This window comes from Prionailurus bengalensis, chromosome B4 (assembly GCF_016509475.1).
Source record: "Prionailurus bengalensis isolate Pbe53 chromosome B4, Fcat_Pben_1.1_paternal_pri, whole genome shotgun sequence".
NCBI lineage: Eukaryota > Metazoa > Chordata > Mammalia > Carnivora > Felidae > Prionailurus > Prionailurus bengalensis.
The window spans coordinates 138,469,846-138,489,381 of NC_057358.1; the positions used below are offsets into that span (position 1 = coordinate 138,469,846).

Consider the following 19,536-nt stretch of genomic DNA (forward strand, 5'->3'; position numbering starts at 1 on the left):
ACATTAAAAAAAAAAAAAAAGCAAGAAATGCTAAAACAGCATCAGCACCAAAGAGAAGCTGTGTACCCCCGACACTCCTAGTATTTAGTGAGGCTCCAGAGGGACTCAGGTGGGGCTCAGACACATTGGCAAGGGCATTAATGTGTCTCTGAAGATACAGATTTCTGCTCAGTCCTGCAAAGGAAGCCGTCTCTGTTCTGTTGCATGGCTCACATTCTGCGACACTGGTGGTAAGGACAGAGGGAGGGAGAGACTTCCAAGAGCTGGGGGCCGTATCCTTTGTGACAGTTTCTCCTATGGGGGATGTGTGTGACGGGTTCCTCATGGCAAACAGGAACCCACACCCCTGCCCCCATGCTTGGAGCTGTTTCATGGAGCTGTTTGTACCTGGGGGGAGGGAGGGAAGGGGAAGCTGTTGTTCAGAAGCGACAACTCGGTTCAAAAGTGACAACTTCGAACACAGGCATGAAAAACAGGATTTGTCTCCCTAAAACCTTGGGAGCCCCAAGAATATAATTTCTCCATGTCTGCCAGGTGTAAACGCTACTCTGTTGAGCCCGGCTTCCTTTGTCCTCACCGGAAACGATTTTTCACCAGATCTTTCCAGCTGCCTGGTTGAACGGGACTTATGGCCGACCATCACAGCGGACCTGGGAAGAGAAGCCAACACCCCTGCATTTGGATCCTCGGTTTTTCACAGCCTGGGATCTGGAGCGTGTCAGGTGACGTCTTTGAACTTGGCTGTCCTCGTGAGGACATGAGCTCTGTACTTGCCTCACCGCTATATCCATGACACCCAGCGCTGTGTGGCTCCTAGCTGCGTTAGTAATAAAAGTTGGGCTTGTCCCTCTCAGAGCGGGAAGGTTCCATGTGGGTGTCTGCAGGGCGGGGCAAAGTTCACCACACCTAGGGGCCCATCAACACGGGTGAGTTGAAGAGACGTCTGTGAAAGGGCCAGGTACGGCCTGGGCTCCAGAGTCTCTGCGTAATGCGGGGATTTGTTGGGAGCTGGGTATCCTGCCCTGCGCAGGTCCTCCTGGGCGCTCGCCGCTACAAATAGAACAGTGGCAGGAGCAGCGGGAGGGCAGGGAGGGAAGCTGGCATAGCACACATTTCGTTCCCAAGGGAGGGGTGTCCTGATGCGCTGGCACCGGGGGCTTTGTGCATTCCGTGTGTCGCCGCGCAAACAGAGCAGCTTTGCAGCTCTCTCCCCTGCTCCTCGTCATTGGCTGCCGGGCCGCGACCTCCCCCTGCGCTGGCAGAGGCCCAGCGCCTTGGCTGGGCACAAAGTCAGCCCCTCACCCCCGACGCACGGCGGGAGGGGGCACGGCTCTCCCTCGGTCCGGGTGCGGGTGTGGGTGCGGGGCGGGTGGTCGGGGTTGACAGCGCTTCTCCACGCTGTCCCCGCTGCCCTTCACCCTTCTCTGTCCCCCGCCCGCCCCGCCGGGGCACCTCCGCCACCTGTTGACGCGTCCTCCCAGCTCGTGTTCTCTTTCTCCTTCTGTTGAATCCTGGGGTCCTCGGGACCGGTCCTTCCCCCCCCCCGCCCCCCTCCCACCCCGGGCACCCCGAGACTCCAGGGCGCTCGCGCCTCGGCCCGGGCCTAGACCGGCTCGGCGGAGGCCAGGGCTCCCGAGGGAGGAGGAGGGGCCTCGCCAGCGTGGCCCGGGCGCCGGGCGGGAACCTCCAGGGTCCCGCGGCCTCGCGCCGGCCCCCGCCGCGACTGCAGCCCCACCCGGCGCGCGGGCGCGGACGCGCGCCTACCCCCAGGCGCACGCGCTGTCCCCCCCCCTCCCCCGTGGCGCGGCACCCGCCCGCCCGGTGACCCCGGCCTCAGTTTCCCCACCGGTGCGGCCGCCGCCGGGCACGAGGTGGGAGTCTCCGGGGCCGCGGCCCCGCCTCCGACCCGGCGGGCAGCCAATCGGGCGCCGCCGCCAGGGGGGTGTGTCCCGCCCGGAGCAAGGCCGGGGGCCCGGGGCGGGGCGGAGCTTCCGGGGGCCACCCGCGCGAGCCGCCCGCGCAGCCGGGCCGGGGCGGGGGGCCGAGGGGCGGCGCGTGCCGCGGGGGGCGCGGCTGGCACGGGCCCGGGGAGGCGGCGCCGGGCATGGGCAGGGGACGCGGCGGCCCCACGGCGGGGGCAGCGGGCGGCGGGGGCGGAGGCGGCGGCAGCTAGCGCCCTGCCCGGCGCCGCCTCCCTCGGCGCGCTCGCCCGGCGGGACCCGCAGGCGGCGGACCGGCCCCAGGTGCTCGGGGGCGGGCGGGCACGCGCGCGCGCGCGGGGGGTCCGCGGACCGGGCCTCCCCTTCTCGGGACCCGGAGCGGCGGCGGCCAGGGGAGGGGCCGGGCCGGGCGGCGCATGCGCGGGGCCCGGGGGCGCGGGCCGAGCGCGCTGGGTCCGCCGCTGGGGATCCCCGGGGCCCGGGGGGGGGGGGACCGCCCCCTGCCCGGCCTCGCTCCGAGCGCCCGGGGCCCCGGAGACGCCGTGTCCACAGGTTGTCCCGCGGGAGGGAAGGCCCCCCGGGCGGGGGCCGCGGGCGCGCCCTTCCTTCGGCGCTGTCGAGCTGGGGCGTCACCGACTGGGGGCGTCACCCGAGGCCCCCGGGGTCCCCGGGGCTGGGTAGCCGCAGGCCGGGACACCGGGACCCCCGAGGCGGCGCGCCCGGCGGCTGCGGGCGGACGGGAGAAACTCGCCCGCGGAGCGGCTTGGAGTCGCTGCCGCACTTTGCGCCCCGGCGCAGGCGGCGCCCCGGCCGGTCGGGACGAGCCCGGGGCAGCGGCGCCGCGCCACGTTTCTCCCGAGCCTGGCCCTGCGGGGCCGGCGCGCCGCTTCCGCGCCCCGGTCTCCCCGCGTCCCGGCCGCGCGGCCCCGGGGGGAGGGGGTGCGGGGGGTGCGGGCCGGAAGCCGGGCTCTGTCCCCACGCCGACCCGGGACGGCCGACTGCGTGCCCGTGCTTTCCTCGCCTTCTTAAGTTGAAAGGAGGCACGGCGTGCCCCAATGTCAGTGTCAAGCGTCTCTCTAAGAAAAGTCCACGGTGGTGTAACGTCTCGGATTTGGCGGGGCGCCCCGGGCCCTTCGGGGCTGCACGCCCACCCCAGCCCCGGCTCCCCCGGCTCCCCTCCCCAAACCGGGGAGCCCCCCTCCTCTCCCGGGGCCGCCTGGGAAAGGGCGCGCGGGGCGGGGGGCACAGGGTTTTCCACTGCTGCCGAGTAGGGTCACGGTGACTTTCCTCTTCCAAGGTGGTGGAGAGTTGGGGAGAATCCAGAGGACACATCGTCATCATTTCCTCCTTTACCTTCTTGCTGCCGAGGCTGCCTTGAAAGGCGCTGCCTCCCTGAAGGAACCGCTCCTGGTGACCCAGGCTCAGCACTAAGACGCTGTCATCACAGGTAAATAGAAGGTTTGATTGGCTCGTGTTTCCAGACCGACATGTTTAAGTGTTTACTTCTGGTTGCCCTACACGCTGGCCATCCGGGGGTTAATTATTACTCAGTGGTGCAAAGTTGGGGGTATGTTTTCCGCGCTTTGAAAGTAAGATAAATGTGGGCCGTGCTCAGTTGCCGGTTCTTGGGTTTGTTTCACTGGGAGTTTCATTCCTTTATAGCAGCTCGGTTCCTTGTGATATGAAACCGGACGGTGGAACTGTTAGGAAATGTTATTCCTTGACAGACTGTGCGGTGACAGGTGCTGACGAGTACTGAACCCCAAACGTGCTGGCTCCTTGCCGTGTTCAGGCTGCTTTGAATATCAGGCAGGTAGCTTGCTGCAGTGGGGGCTCCGGCCTGGAACCGTCAACACGCAGGACAGGCACAGCCGGGAGCAGACACGATTCTCCCTGTGCGACTCTGAAGCAAAAGCAGGTTCACCCACAGTTGAGAAAATGTCTTTCTCTTTTTTCAGATCTTAGACATATACTAAGAGACGTCCCCTAATCGTGAAATAGTTTCTACCGGCTCATGTCTGTCAGGCTCGCAAGCAGATTTTTAAACGTTGTGCGTGAGCGAGAGAGACTGACAGGAGAGGAAAGGCGTGTTTCTTCGATAGAAACCATTTTGTCATCGGCTTCCGTTTCATTGACTATGGGGCGAGGAGAGATCTTGCCGTGTGAAATAAATGTTTCTGCTTCATCATTTTGAATGTCCGTATACTATTCCATTGTGCTTAGGTACAGCCACTGTTTAGCCAGTCCCTTAATGTGTGTGTGTCTATATATTATGGTGTGTAATACGTATATATTATTCATTCCACAGATATTTACTGAGTAGCTGCTATGGGCTAATGCGTTCAGTATTGAGCAGAACAACCATAGATCTGCTCGTGAAGCTGACTTTTATGCCAGAATACAAAAAAGAAAGTTGGAGATTGTCCTCCTCATCCTAAAAGATGATTCTGGGGAGTCCGGAGAGAGAAACCATTTTTGCCAAAACATCTTACTGTTTGGTTGCTGGTCAACCGGTGATCTCTTTCCTGCATGCAGTGAGCACATGTGTACCTATGACAAATATTCTTTCAGTAGTCCTTAAAAATAAAAAAAAAAATGTCGGGGTGCCTGCGTGGCTCGGTCGGCTAAAGGTCTGACTCCTGATTTCGGCTCAGGTCATGATCTCACGGTTCGTGGGATCAAGCCCCGCATGGGGCTCTGTGCTGACAGTGCAGAGCCTGCTTGGGATTCTCTCCTCTTCTCCCCTGTTCGTGCACACGCTCTCTCTCAAAATAAATAAATAAGCATTGTAAAAAATTAATTAACTAAAGGGTTCTTTGCTTAGTGCAAACACATTATAAACACACCAAATCCTCTCTTCTCTTTTTCCTCTCCCACAGTCTCTGCGCCTGAATATTCTTAAAGGTGCCTCACCTTCCAAGTGCCTGGTGGTTTTGTTGAACATTTCAACTAATTTTGCTGCAGTGCAGGGAGCGGGTGTGGCCTGGGTAGTTTCTGCCTTTTCTTTTTTCTAATTTTTTTTTTTTTAATTTTAAATGAAAACAATGTTTTTAAAATTTGAGGACCTCTCAATGTTATTTCTGTTTTTGGTGGCTTGATACCGAATCCCTCTTTCGAGTGTTCCACAAACGTTGCAAAGAAAGGCATAGTTTCTGTGTGTGGCGTAGACATTTGCTGCGTCTCTTACTTAAACCTGGTTATTGACATGGAACAAGTGGGTTCACCTCCAAGGCCATGTCACGTGGCTAGGGAAACCTAGGCGATGAAAAGGATGTCCCAGTGGACCGTGTTTGAAAGAACCTGTTTCTCTTCCCAAGGATTTCTTTTTTATATTATTTATTTATTTATTGGGGGGGGTGGAGAGGGGCAGAGGGAGGGAGAGAGAGAGAGAGAGAGAGAGAGAGAGAGAGAGAGAGAATCTGAAGCAGGCTCCACGCACAGTGTGGAGCCCCATGTGGGGCTTGATATAACCATGAGATCGTGACCTGAGCCGAAATCAAGAGTCGTACGCTCAACCAGGCGCCCCTTCCAAGAATTTCTAATGCTGACATGCCGTGACCTTCTGGAAAAGAGCACGGGCGTGCGAGTTTTCCAGCTGGTCCTAAGGATAATCAGACATGACGTGGTCTGATTGTTGTTGTTACGGGAGGTGTGTTTGTTCTTTGCCTCTGGAGTATTTACTTATGTAACATCTTGCAGGGGTGATGTTGCGACGTCTGGAAGAGCGTATACACTCCGTAAAGTGAAGAATTTACTCCCTACTAGGTCAGCCCCGTCACAATTATTTTTGTGGTGGAGCGGCGTCTGTTCTGAGCTTGTCGTGTAGTTTCCGAAAAAGTGTTTGAGCATTTCGGTTGGCATCAGGTTGCTGCTGGGCACGGTGGAAATGCCTTAGCTCATTAATCACGTTAGGCCATCAATTTGGATTCTTGCTCCTCGGCTGCTGCCTGCCAGGCCCGGGGTCTTCGTCCACCTGTCTGGACGGTTCTTGCCTCATCAGAAAATGGAATTCTTTTCCGCTTCACCTGTCGGAAGGGTTGGGACGCTCACAGGTGGTGGCTTACGTGAAGATTCTTTGTAAAGTTTCGACAAGTGTGCAGAGCCCCGGAGGGCTCTTAGGAGGAATTTCTCAGTAGGTAAACGAGTCCCACATCAGTGAGAACAACCGTCACCAGCAGTTTTGTGCTTTCTCCGAATGTGGCCGCGCCCTCACGTTTTTGGTGCTGATGCGTTTTGCATTGGCCCTTACTCCGCTGTACGTGGGTCGTGCAAAGGTCTGTTCCTCATCCTTGGAGGGCGAAATCCTCCCGGACGTGGGCACGACTTCGTTGGGCACCCCCCTCGGTGCTGCAGACAGCAGGCCTGCCTCCCGCCCCCCCCTTGACGTTTTGCAGCTTTCCCCCCGCCCCCCAAACTGGGATGGCCGGACCACCCTCTCTCTCCCGACGAGACGGGTGTCGCCGCACCCGTGCTGGGCCGCCTCGTGCTGTGTCCTCTGCATCCCTATTATAAAGTGGTAGTTGCGGTTGAAATGATTCTGCCCACGCTCATCGCTAGGTCTGGGGTATGTTAGGTATTCGATAGACCTTTTATGAGATGGCCCGAGAGTCTAATTAAATAGAATGCGATTTCTTTCTGCAAGGTCATGGATTCAGATGCCAAACAACTGACTTATTAGGCAAGGGGTATGTTTACACCCGTGTGGGGTGGGGAGTGCTCATCTCTAAGAGGGCAGGAGTCCCTGCGGGGGGAAGAAAGGCACAGAAGGAATTGGAGAAAACCCTGGCTACATGCCCGTGTGTTCCGGGACGCTGTGCTCACCTGCCTGCTTCTAGTTGGCTCTGTTTTCAGGGATTCGTAAGTAAAGAGGAGGGACAGTTTCGCATCTGATCTGCATGCTCCACGCCTTTCGCTTAGAGACCACAAGTCAACCTTTAGGAAAGAATCACTTTGAATCGTCCAAGTTAGGAGAGCAAATGCAGGATGACTCATTGCCTCAAAGACGACGAAGCCTCATGTGAACGATTTGAAACTATAATACATTTAAGTGAATGGGACACTGTAGTTCCCTTTTTTTTTGTTGTTTGTTTTTCATTTTTACGTGTGGGGGAGGCCCCGCGTTTTCTTGCAGCCACTTGTAACTGAATGAGCCTGTGGTGATGTGATAACCACACTGAGGTGACAAATTGCCAAGCTCCAGTAAAACGGACCCAGTCATTTAGAAGTTGACCCGTGGATACGTCCCTGTCTGAAATATTCTAAGCCGTCAGTTGTCGGCCTTAACTGACTACTTAAACACCTGCTCAACAATTGAGCAACGCGGCTCGTGAGACACAGGATTGAAGAATCCACATGCCACCAAATCTTGATGATCTGAGAGCAGGTTTTCTTCTATCACCTGTATGTTAAATGGGGTATTTTTTGCCAGGAGAATTTTTTGAAGCATCTCAGGCAGCTTTCATCATTGGACAAGTTGACATCCGTTAGGATACCTCCACGAGGAGCACACTCCCCCTGTCTTGGAGGGTGAGGAGATTTGATAAATTCGACGGTCTCTTTTGGCTCATTTTCCAGGACAGCTTGGCACCTGGGTCAGAGTCCTATTCACTCACTGTCCACTTACTTTCCATTTTAAGTTTATTTATTTATTTGAGAGAGAGAGAGAGAGAGAGAGAGAGAGAGAGAGAGAGAGAGACAGAGAGAATCTCAAGCAGGCTCCACGCTCAGCACCAAGCCTGACGTGGGGTTCGATCCCACGACCCTGGGATCGTGATCTGAGCCGAAATCAAGAAGAGTCAGGCACTCGACCGACTGAGCCATCCAGCCGCCCCGGGAAGACATTCTGTCTTGTGGTACTTCTGAGACCAGGAAAGTAAACCTAATCCGTTCACCTCAGGGAGGAGTCCTGGGAGGGACCGGACGAGTAGCTGAGAAACAGGTTCGGCCGTGGGAGGATGCTGACCGCACGCGCCTCGTGGGGAGCCGTGCCCTGGGAAGAAGGCTTTGGAAAATAAGAGGTATGAGGAGAAAGGTATTGAGTGTAGCAGCATCTGAAGGTAGTGTTCCTTGGGCGAAAAGACCAGTGTAAACAGGGTTAAAAGAACCCGCGTGCCAGGCCACGAGACAAGGACACGGGCGCAGACGTTGGAGCGCTGCTCCAACGCCGAGAAAGAAGGTTCTAGATGCGGGAGGAGGGTCAAGTGAAGGGATAGGGGTCCCGAGAGAGCCGGGAAGCTCACACAGCTGGAGCCGCCGGTAGAAACCACCCCAAAGAGGAAGATCCAACGCTGGCAAGGTCCCCGCCTCGGTGTGTGCGTCCAGGGGGGAGAGGGCGTTCAGCAGGATGTCCATACGAGCAGAGGGGAAAAGGTGGTCCTTTGTTTTCACCCCAGAGCCCCAAAATGATGGGCCTTCTTCTGCTCCGTTCTCTAGCTTAGATGAATCCAGCCAAGTTAGCTTTTCACATCTGGGTCAGAAATCTACATGAAGGTGAATTTTTTTTCAATTTTTTTTTTGAAAAAATTAAAATTTTTAAAAAAATTTTTTGGAAAACATTTTTTAAAATTTTTTAATGTTTATTTTTGACAGAGAGAGAGACAGACAGACAGAACATGAGAGGGGGAGGGGCAGAGAGAGAGGGAGACATAGAATCCGAAGCAGGCTCCAGGCTCTGATCCGAAGCAGGCTCCAGGCTCTGAGCCATCAGCACAGAGCCCGATGTGGGGCTCAAACTCACAGACTGTGAGATCATGACCTGAGCCGAAGTCGGACGCTCAACGACCGAGCCACCCAGGCGCCCCAACATGAAGGTGAATTTTTAACCACATTCAAGGACACATTCAAGGACAGCTGGTAGTCTTTCATACTCACAGGGGCACAGGACAGTAAAGGAGCAAGAATCTAGAAGGAAGAAGTTAGCCAGGAAAGCAGACACATCCGTGGCCGATTTGCACACTGAGACAGCAAAGGCAGGGGAAGCGCTCAGCCACAGTGCATTCAGAGGTGGGCTTTCCAGGTTTGCGGAAGTCATGCTCTAGAAAGTATTCCGGAAAGATCCATGGCCAGATACGGTATCAGAACTGGCACCGTCTCTGAGAACAAAGTCTCAGAGGGACAAGAGCAAGAACCAAAACTTAGAACTCAGTAAAGGAGTTGCTTTTAAGGGATGAGAAGTGAAATTCCGGCCGAGGTGTCGGCACATCATCCGCCTGTTGTTCCAAGACAGCTTCCGTCATCACGTTGGCTCCCACAGAGCTGCGTGGCCCAGGGACCCGGGAAGCAGACGCTTGCTTTCTGATCCTGGGCTTGTGCCCTCCGCAGAGCCCCAGGCGCCCCTCTCCGGGCTCCAGCAGTCAGTCTCCGCCGTTGCCTGGGGCGCCCGGCCTCGCCTCCTCCCTGGAAGCCCATGCGCTTGACCTCAGGTCCGACTTCCACCGCCCTCCCGACGGCCGTCACCCTGACCCTCCCGGGACCTCCCACCCAGACTGTCCAGCCCTTGCTCCTGGGCCAGCACACGGCCTCCCGGTGGGCCAGTGGAGACGGGACGAGGGCAGGGTCCTGCCCTGTGGCTGTCCGCCTCGCACGGGCCCATCTGGCCTGCCCCTCGGTTTCCCCAGTGACAAATGGGGTGACTCCCAGTGCTTTCCATGGGTGCTTGCGGCTGGCACATAATAGACGTCCGTAGGCGTTTCTTTGCTTATGTTGACTGTCAGCCTTCACGGTGACTCACCCAGCCCTACTCGCCTGCTCCCGTGGTGCACGGGAAGGCCCGGGCCTCACTCGCAGGGGCCGACATTGCTCCCGTACCCCCAGGCCCTCTCACGCACCGAGGTTCCTCCTGTTGCCTGGGCTGCTCCGTTACCCCGGACCCTCAGCATCCCCCCTCACCCCCGTGACCGCTGCCTGGAGACCCGAGCCTGAAGTTGCTTCCTCAGGGAAGCCTCTCTGAATTGCCTGCCCGGCTTGTATCCCTCTGATGTGAGCACTTCCGACGGCCGGTGCTTTTCATCCAAAGCATGCACGCATTACGGGTTCGCCGTCGTGGCGGCCTGATGACCGCTGCTGTCCCCGCCAGACGCGGACCCCAAAGCCCGGAGCCGTAGCTGCCTCGCTGTCCGTCAGCCCAGCATCGCCCAGGACTGTGCTGCTGGCTCGGGCGGTGCCCCCCCCCCCCCGAGTGAGCTGCAAGCCCCCGTAGGGCCGCCCTCCCGCTGAGATTCGCCGATGGCCCAAGCAGGTGCCACCACCTTCAGGAAGCCTTCCGAGATCTTCCCCCAGACCAGATACGAGAATTTTGTCCCTCGGGTATTCAGACCTTACGGCACTGGGAACCTCTCTGGTCTGATTCCGCCTTCACCACAGCAGCTGTTCACTGAGTAGTTCAGTCATTTATTTCTAAGCCTGAGCATTTATTCAGCAAATATTTACTGAGTGCCCACCTTGTGCCAGGCCGTGTTCTAGGCGCTGAGGAAGCAGTCGAAAGACAGCACGCACAGTCACCCTTAGAAAACACTGCATTTCTGGACGAGTGGGGCTCCCAGGCTAAGAGGGGAGGCAGGGCCCAAAGCAGATAATGCCAGAGTTTTAACAGTGGTCTGGATGGACGACTCGATAAATATTTGTCTTTAAAATTCAGAATTCCCTGGGCACCTGGGTGGCTTAGTCAGTTCAATGTCAGACTTGATTTTGGCTCAGGTCATGATCTCCTGGTTCATGAGTTTGAGACCCATATGGGGCTCTATGCTGATAGCTCGGAGCCTGCTTGGGATTCTCTCTCTCTCTCTCTCCCTCCCTCCCTCCCTCCCTCCCTCTCCCTCTCCCTCTCCCTCTCCCTCTCCCTCTCCCTCTCTCCCCCTCCCTTGCTTGCTCGCTGTCTCAAAATAAATAAGTAAACATTAAAACAAACTTTTTTTAATTCGGAACGTCCTTTCATTAAAGGAAGCAAGTCGAGAAAGCGGCGATTAATCGTGAACAACAATGATCCAAGAGATTTCAGAACCCATTTTTGTTCTGGTTATTATCTTAAAGGCATTAAGTGCTCAAGTGAGATCCTTTTGACCCGCTTCGTTCTGCAGAATTCAGATCTGAGGTGAATATTAACTCTAATCGTGCATCTAATGACCTATATGCAGGAAACACTGTATGTTCAGGTGCAGGGTCTGTCTTCTGTTTGCCGCCGAACTTCCAGCAGTAAAAGCAGATAAGCCCTCTGTGCAGTGAGTCTATCTTAATCCTGTGAGCATGGTAATTGCCTCCTGAAAGGCCACCTTGACAGGACAGGAGCTGGATTGTGTGCTGTTTTCTTGACACCGTTGGGTCTGATAGCAGTGAACCAACCGGGCAAATTATTCCCTGGACGAGTACTAGCCCCTTTCCCAGGATAACATACGATGAGTGATGTCAAGGCCTCCGAGGGCAGGCAGGCGTCTTGCTTCGTGGCTGCGGCGGTGGGGAGGGAGGTGGTGGTGTCCTGCCGGGGGCTGTCATGAGCCCTGTCATGTCAGGTGGGAGCAGACTGACTCCCCGAGGTGCCTGGGAGATCATCCCGGCCGCCTTCCTCCGTGGGTGTGATGATGTGTTGGGCTGGCTTCCAATACCAGACTGCCCTCTTTCTGTTAGGCTCCCCCCAGATCAGACAACGGAGATGCGTTTGAAGTCAGGTGTTTTTTTTTTTTTTAATTGTTTTTTATATTTATTTTTTGAGAGACAGACAGAGAGCAAGCTGGGGAGGGGCAGAGAGAGACAGGGTGGGGGAGACACAGAATCTGAAGCAGGCTCCAGGCTCCCAGCTGTTGGCACAGAGCCCGATGCGGGGCTCCAACTCACCAACTGCGAGATCATGACCTGAGCCGAAGTCGGACGCTTAACTGACTGAGCCACCCAGGCACCCCTATGATTGTGTGAGTTTTGAATGTCATCCGTGGTCCCTGTTTCCTTGCTGGTCGCCAGCCAGAGGTGGTTCTCGGCCTCTAGAGGCTTCACACATCCCTTCTCTCGTGGCCCCTTTACCGTCAAAATCGGCAACATGGGTTGGGTTGTCCTCACATCCGGAATCTCTCCGGCGTCCCTTTCTGCCTCATCGCAGCCAGAGAGAGTTCTCTGCTTGTAAGGGCTCAGGAGACTCGAATGGTCCTCCCCGAATGATCTGGGCCCATCTCCTCAGCCAGGGGTCCGTGCCTGTCTGCGTCCGTCTCCTCGAGCAGCTGTAACAAAGCACCACAGTCTGGGTGGCTTGAAACGACAGTTTATTCTCTGCAGTTCTGGGGGCAGGACGTCGGCCGTCCAGATGCCAGCGGGGCTGCTGCTCCCCCCATGAGGCTCGGGGCAGAACTTTCCTCACCTTCTCTCCTGGTGATGGCGTCAGGCTTGGTGTGGTTTGGCTTGTAGACCCATCCCTCCAGTCTCTGCCTCTGTCACCACACGGTGGTCTCGGTGTGTGTGTGTGTGTGTGTGTGTGTGTGTGTGTGTCTGTATCCAAATTCCCCCGTGACACCAGTCCTATTGGATCAAGGGCCCACCCCACTGCAGTGTGACCTCATCGTAACTACATCTGCAAAGACCTCGTTTCCGATAAGGTCACATTCTGAAGTCCCGGAGGTGAGGTAGGGCGTGAGACTGTCTTTTAGAGGGTGGTGGGCGGGACACACATCACCCCCTGCAGAACCCTCGGTCACACCTGCAGAGCCCCCTTCTCCACGCAAGGCCACATCTCCATGGGCTCCGAGACTGGGGCTCCGCATATCCATGGACCTCTTTGGGGGCCATTATTTGGCTCCATGTCATAATCCTGCCTTCGTGGAATTCACGGCCTCTCCTGTTCATACTCGAATACGAGTGAGCTCTTTAGCGTCCAGCCCTGTCCACTAAAGACGTCTCTGGAACAGCAGAGAGGAAAAGCCGGGGCCGGGGTTGTCGGTGCGTTAGGCACTTGGGGTAGGGTGGGTCACACAGACACAAGCGGGGAGAGTTTTAGGGGGACGTGTGTAACAGCGTGGTGAGTGGCCGGGCATGGTGGTTTCCTTCCTTCCCTCCACCTGGCTGATGCCCGGGAGAACCTCGTGCTGTCCCGTGGAGGGCGTGAGCAGTGGACGCCTCTAGAGTATTGGGAGGTCGCGGCCGCGTGGGACTGTCCCAGCCCGGTGTCCCTGTGTCCCTGTTTACAGCAAGGGAGGACACCCGAGTTGTGCTCATCCCCCACGTGGGAGGTCTTCTCTGACCCCGTATTTGTAACTGCAGCCCCTCCCTCCTGTCTTGTCTCCGTCCAACGTAGGACACAGGACATCCATCCCTGTTTGTTGGTTTCTCCCCCCACCCCACCCCAAGAACGGCAACTGGGCAGGGATGTCTTGTCTGTGTTCTGCGCTCCTGTACCCTCAGTGCCTAGAACATGACCGAGCACAGAAGGCAGCTAAAAACGTTGAACGGACACAGCCTCCCTCTCTACTTCATGCTCGTTGAAAAGATGACCGTTTTTCTGTTCTAAAATTTTGCTGGCATTTTACTAGAGAGGTGTGATTTCAGTAACACTGCCTGAACGAATGTGAGGGAAACTTGAAGGAAGTGTAGTCGTTTCCCTGTATACCAGGCTATGGAGTTTATTTTAGGGCACAGAAGTACTTTGGAGCTCCAGAAGTAAAAACTAAAGGGAAAAACGACCATTTAAAACTCTGGAGCCGAGAGTCACAACTATGAAGTGGTTTAAAAATGTTAAGATGGGGGCTCCAGTCTTGATAATGGCGTAGGAGTTTGGAAGCCAACCGGCAAAGGTGGACGAAATCTTTAAACATGTGCCAAGGCGTTGGAGAGCTCACCAGGTAGTGAACAGTTGCCAGGCTGAGGTCTGGAGAAGTTGGACACTTGACATTTGGGGTCGTTTTGTCCCCAGTTTATGGATGAAGCAATTAAGAGGCAAAAGAGCACGGCTAAAAGTAAAAATTGGGGGTATAAAACCTACGAGAAGGGGAGACCCTGGGAAACATCCCAAACTTTGGGTCGGGACCCAAAAAGCTGTCCTCTAGGAATACAGCGACCTGGAGATCAATCAGCTTGCTCACGAACTGAGCCCGGTTGTAACTAATCGCATTCCTTGAGGGGGATGAAGGTGGTCCCAGATTGCCAGGACCCTGGCAGACACTTGCAGGAAGAAAGCATCACCCTGGGCCTCTATTTCCAGGAATAAATTCTCAAGCATAGGTAGTCCTCGCTCGTCAGTTCCATTATGCACAAATTCCAATGACCAGTTAAATACCACCAGGCTCCCTAAAACACAGTTCAGGTTTCCACGGGAACCTGAACTAAGCAGCTGCGGGAAGCCCACGGCCCCCTCGCCAGTCTTCCAATCACTACACAGATAACAGATCTGTGACCAATCCCAGCTCTCCTTTCAAAGTCGGTCTGTGATTGGCCCTGTGCGTCTATCATTCAGTACCTGCCATAGACCACCTCCTCCTCTCCCAGCGACAAACCCACCTGACCTTTTCTAGCACCAGATAAGCCTATAAGAGGAACGAAGCAACAAAGAAAAAGGTGCAGCAAGTAAATGAAAGGTGGTAACACGGGGAATAAAATCTGAATCGGACCTAAACGGAGTTACCGAAAAACAGCTGGCGGTGGGGATGCTGCCATTTAGAGACGCTAGATGGAAATCCAGAGGCACCTGGTACAAGGGACCTGTCCGCATAAACGAGGAACGTGATTGGGACAGAAAGAGGGAGATGTCCCAGAAGAGGTGATCGTAGCAAACTTTACCTTAGAGATGTGTCCCAGATATTTCAGGATCTTGAACGTGCAAAGCATAAGTAAGTGATGGAAGCCAGTCCAAACTTAGGAGTCTGACAATTTACCAAAGAAAGCACAGAAAAGATGCTCACTCCAAATCGTGACTTATACGAGAGGAAGCCAAGCATGGCTCACACTACTTGCAAAGTTTTTTACAAGGAAATAAAACACTTGAATTTCAGTGTTTCTAATGTTTTAGATTACAGTGTACTAAATCCATATTAGCGTTACTATATTTTTTGTTCCCTGGTTCATTTACAACTGATAATAAGGGAATTTTTAATGTTTTGCCAAAACCTTTTGAAGGTCATGGTAATTTTCACCGATTAGTAAAATCATTTTGCCCAGTTTCTGCCTGCATGATCCTTTTCATGGTCAGGCAGGACCGTACAAATCGACACTGTTTGTAGAGAATGACACACAACAAAACTGACCAAGCATACGTGGAGAGAAGGCTCATGAAACGCAGAAATGAGAGATGATGGAAACAGACCCGCAAGACTCTAAATATTAGGCTTATAAGATATAAACTTTAAAAGCACCTGCTTACTCTATTCAAGAAGATAAACGACAAGGTTGGGAGTTTTGGTAGAGCACTAGACATTATATATTTAGAAAGGACATTGATTAGAAAAATACCCAGGTAGAAATTACAAAAGTAAAAAATGCAAAAACTTAAATGGTGTACTCCCAGCAGAGTAGACACAACTGCTGGGAGAACTGTTGAATTAACACTAGGTCAGAAAATAATATCTAAAATGAAGCACAAAGAGACAAAAGGACGGAATATGAGTACGGAGAATTACATTATACGTATAATTGGAATCCTAGGAGGACAAGAAAGGGAGAATGGAACAGAAGCAATGTTTATGGATATAGTGGCTGAAGTTTCTCTAACACCGATGAAAGACATCAAGTCACAAATTCAAGAATCCTACAGAACTACAGCCAGAATTAAAAAAAAATATACATATCTAGACACACTATGGTAAGATGGCTGATAAAGACAAAGAGATCATCTTAAAAGAAACTAGAGGTTAAAACAATTTGAAAAGACATCACTTTCAGAGGAGCAACAAGTCAGAGATAATTTCTCAACCAAATTTTCAGACTTCTTAACCCAAAACAGATAATTTTCTCAGCCAGAAGACAATGAAAAGACGCCTTCAGTGTACTGAAAGTTGTTTTTCTCCTCCCAGGAATGAAAGGTTAGTTTAACATTTAAAAAGTCAGGGCACCTGGATGGCTCAGTCGGTTGAGCATCCAACTTTTGGTTTCAGCTCAGGTCATGATCTCACAGTTTGTGGGCTCGAGACCCAAATGAGGCTCTGCGCTGACAGCATGGAGCCTGCTTGGGACTCTCTCCATCTCTCTCTGCCCCTCCCCACATGATTTCTCTCTCTCTCTCAAAATAAATAAATAAACGTTAAAAAACATTTAAAAAGCAATCAACTATCGAAAAATTATGAACTGCGTAGGGATAAAATGCATGAGATGTGCTCAGTGAAATCTACACAGCATTGCTGAGAGAAATATTAAAATAAATGGCAAGTTATCCCATGCTCTTGAATCAGAAGACTCAGTATTGTTTAGATGGCAGTGCTTCTTAAAATGATCTATAGATTCAGCGATCAAAATTGAATCTTAGCATGCCCTTTTGTAGAATTTGACAAGTTGATTCTAAAATTATGTGGAAAGGTATAGGAGCGAGAGCAGCTAAAACAACACTGAGAAAGATCACAGTTGGAAGACTCAGACTACCTGAGTCCAAGAATTGTTCTAGAGCTACAGCAGTCAAGACAGTGTGGTGTTGATATGAAAGCAGACAGACGAATGGAACAGAACGGCAAGTCCAGAAATAGATCCTCACATGTATGGTCAATAGACTTTCAACAAAGTGCCAAGTCATTCCGATGGGGAAAAGAAAGTCATCTTTTCAACAAAGAGTGCTGGGATAATTGGATAGCAGTATGCAAAAGAACAAATCTTGAATCTCATCAAAAACCATATTAAAGAAAGGGAGGAGTAGGGGCGCCTAGAGGGCTCACTTGGTTACGCGTCTGACTCTTGATTTCAGCTCAGGTCATGATCTCACGGCTCGTGATTCTGATCTCACAGCTCGTGGTTCTGAGCCCCGAGTTGGGCTCTGTGCTGACAGCCCAGAACTTGCTTGGGATTCTCTCTCTCCCTCTCTCTCTGCCCCTCCTCCAGTGGTGTGAGCGCTCTCTCTCTCTCTCTCTCTCTCTCTCTCTCTCTTGCAAAATAAATAAAACATTTAAGAAAATAAAGAGGAGGAGGAGGAGGAGGAACTTGAAATGGGTCACAGACCCGATGGTAAGGATGAAAAACACAACTTCAAGAAGAAAATATTGAAGCATTCTTAGTGACTTGGGGTTTAGCAAAGATTTCTTATGTATGATTCTAAAAGCATGAACTATGAAAAAAGTAAGAAATTGTATTTCATCAAAATTAACAAAGCTTTGCTCACTAAAAGACACAAGAAAACGCAAAGTCAAGCCACAGACTTGGAGAAAATATTTGCAAAATGTACATCTGACAAAGGACTTACAGCTGGAATATATAAAGAACTCTTACAATTCAATAAGACAGAGAACCCAATTAAGAATTAGAGCAAAAATGGGCAAACCACTTGAACAGGCTCTTCAACAAAGGGCAGTGGATGGCAGGTAGGCACATGAAAAGATGTTCAGCATCATTATCATTAGGGAAATGGGGATTGACAGCAGTAGATATCACTCTCAGTGGTAGAGAAACATCACTACACACCAACTAGAATAACCGAATTTAAAATTAAAAAGCCTGACCAAGTATGGCGGAAGGTACGGAACAGCAGGGACTCTGATACGTTGATGGCAGGAATGTAAAATGGTGCAGCCACGTTGGAAAACGTTTTGGCAAATGGTATCACTGACATTATTATCGGAAATATCATACACCTGAAAGAAGCCAAATCAAAAGGCTACACACTGTGTGATTCCAGCCATATGACATTCTGAAGAAAGCGGAACTGTAGAGACGGTCAAAGGATCGGCGGTCGCGGGAGGCTGGGGGCGGGAGGGATGAATAGGCAAAGTATAGAGGATTTTTAGGCAGTGAGACTCGTCTGTCTGAGACAGCCATTTGTCCAAGCCCACAGAATGTACAACAAAAGTGAACCCTAACTTAAACCATGGACTTCAGTTAATAATAATATATTGATATTGGCTCATCAATGGTAACAAAAGTACCAGGATGCTACTAATGGGAAAACTGTGGAGTGTGTGTGTGTGTGTGTGTGTGTGTGTGTGTGTGTGTTGGGGGGTATTATGGAAACTCTTGTACTTTCCACTCAGTTTTTCTGTAAACCTAAATCTACTCTAAATAATAAAACCTACTAATTGAAAGTGAAATTAAAAATGACATCCAGCTCAGGGCACCTGGGTGGCTCAGTCGGTGAAATGTCCAACTCTTGGTTTCGGCTCAGGCCATGATCTCATGGCTCGTGGGTTCAAGCCCCACATCGGGCTCCACGCTGGCAGTTTGGAGCCTGCTTGGGATTCTCTCTCCTTCTCTCTCTGCCACTTCCCTGCTCGCTCACTCACTCACTCTCTCTAAAAATAAATAAATAAACTTAAAAACAATTTTTTTAAATGACATCCAGCTTAAAAAGGAAAAAGTGGGGTGGGGGGGGGCGCCTGGGTAGCTCAGTCACTTCAACATCCGACTTCAGCCCAGGTCATGATCCCGTGCTTCGTGGGTTCGAGCCTCACTTTGGGCTCTGTGCGGACAGCACAGGGCCCGCTTCAGATCCTCTGTCCCCCTCTCTTTGCCCCTTCCCCAGTTGTACTCTCTCGTAGGCTTGTTAGTTAAAATGATTTGAGGGTTTTTTTTGTAAGAAAGGGAGCGACGTTTGCAATTTAGTGCCAATGTTAGATTCATTCAGCCGATATTTATAGAACACTTTCCTGGAATAGCAGAGGACGGTGGCAGATGTGAACTCTGCTTTAAGAAGTTACGGGTCGTTTGGGCAGGAGAGGCGCTGGTCAATACCTTGGGTGTGAGCTGCGTGGCCGCAGAGGACAGACAGGCGGGTCTGGGAAGGCTTTGGGGAAGAACTGATGTTTGAGCTTCCCCGAAAATGTGTGGGAATGGGAAGCATCCCGGCCAACAAAATAGGATAAAGTATAAAAGCTGGAAAACACGAGTTGAGTCTGGCAAATGAGGAGTAGATTGTCTTGGCCAGAGTACAGGGTTTGCAAAGGGAAACGAAGACAAGATCGATTCCTTCAGGATCAAGTATTTACTGAGCTCCTTCATGTCAGGCATGGGTCTGAGCACTGGGGAGACGTGAAGTGAGCAAAAATCTACAGAGTCCCCTTCCTCCTGGAGCTGGTGCTCCGGCAGGGACAGACAGGTGATGAGCATGGGGGGGGGGGGTGCTCCGTGAGCAGGAGGTGGTACGATCAGGGCTGCACTTGAGGAGGAACCTGGCAGCAAGACCCCACGAGGGGGAGGCGGGCGGCGAGGGAGGCCATTGGAAGGCTGTCGCGGGAGTCCAGGCGGAGGGTGTGATGCCCCGCGCTGGGCTGCAGGTGGGATGGATGCAGGTGACCTCAGAAGAAAACGGTCCTTCAAAACAAACCACAAACAAAGCAGAGCGTCCCGAGGACCCCAAGCTGTAACTTCGTGCAGACGTAAAAGACCAAGGTTGTATCAGGCGTGCCGGGTACAAGGCATGGTGACAGCTGTCCCTGGCCTCAGATGTGCCCTCTTGCTGGAGGAGCCTCCTGCACGTAAGGCATCCTTGCTCTGACAGGTT

At 52.9% G+C, this 19,536-nt stretch overlaps 1 protein-coding gene across 1 annotated transcript in view; it reads left to right on the forward strand.

Moving 5' to 3' along the window:
• Positions 1-2,148: 2,148 nt before the first annotated feature.
• PPARA (peroxisome proliferator activated receptor alpha) overlaps positions 2,149-19,536 on the forward strand; it is a 66,656-nt gene continuing 49,268 nt past the window's right edge. Inside the window, exons 1-2 of the mRNA XM_043562919.1 lie at positions 2,149-2,243; positions 3,238-3,387. The gene's annotated coding sequence lies outside the window, so the exon portion shown is untranslated. The remainder of the gene's footprint in view (positions 2,244-3,237; positions 3,388-19,536) is intronic.